General features: G+C 31.0%; 1 protein-coding gene across 1 annotated transcript in view; it reads right to left on the bottom strand.

Annotated features, from left to right (window-relative positions):
* Window positions 1–526, bottom strand: part of LOC126490646 (40S ribosomal protein S7-like) — a 5665-nt gene that overhangs the window by 1747 nt on the left and 3392 nt on the right. The gene's annotated exons all lie outside the window — the stretch shown is intronic.

The raw sequence follows: 526 nt of genomic DNA, 5'->3' as shown, positions 1-526 counted from the left end.
ATTTCTAAGACTACAGTGCATTGTACTTATAGATAGCAGAACCTATGTTTTGTTCAGTTTTCAATACAGAGAATGATACAAAATAGATTTTGGGAAATTAGAAAATAAACTGTTCACTCTCTCCTAAAAGATGGTGGTCATCTCAAAAGAGAAGATACAAGGAAAATCAAAGACCAACTTGATTGCTATAGGCTGATTTGAAGTAATGTCATTTTCTTAGGCTGTTCCTTGGGTCATAGCTGTGAGAACAGTAAAAATATTAACATTAGGCTGAAATCCCCGCCTCTCAAATCAAAGCGTACTCAATTGAAACAAGATTATGAACCAGAATCAAATGATGAATTCAAGTTTGCATTTCTCTTTGATTTTGCTTTCTTTATTTTATGGAAAATTAAATTATTAATATAAACTTAAATGTGTGAAATGCCATTTTCTTTTATTTATTTATTTATTTATTTATTTATTTATTTATTTATTTGTTAAAGATTTCTGTCTCTTCCCCACCGCCGCCTCCCATTTCCCTCCC

The sequence above is a fragment of the Alexandromys fortis genome, unplaced genomic scaffold (assembly GCF_014885135.2).
Source record: "Alexandromys fortis isolate MF-2015 unplaced genomic scaffold, M_Fortis_MF-2015_v1.1 scaffold_253, whole genome shotgun sequence".
Lineage (NCBI taxonomy): Eukaryota > Metazoa > Chordata > Mammalia > Rodentia > Cricetidae > Alexandromys > Alexandromys fortis.
Note: the sequence above shows the minus strand (reverse complement) of the source record. Positions and strands in the feature narration are given on the sequence as shown.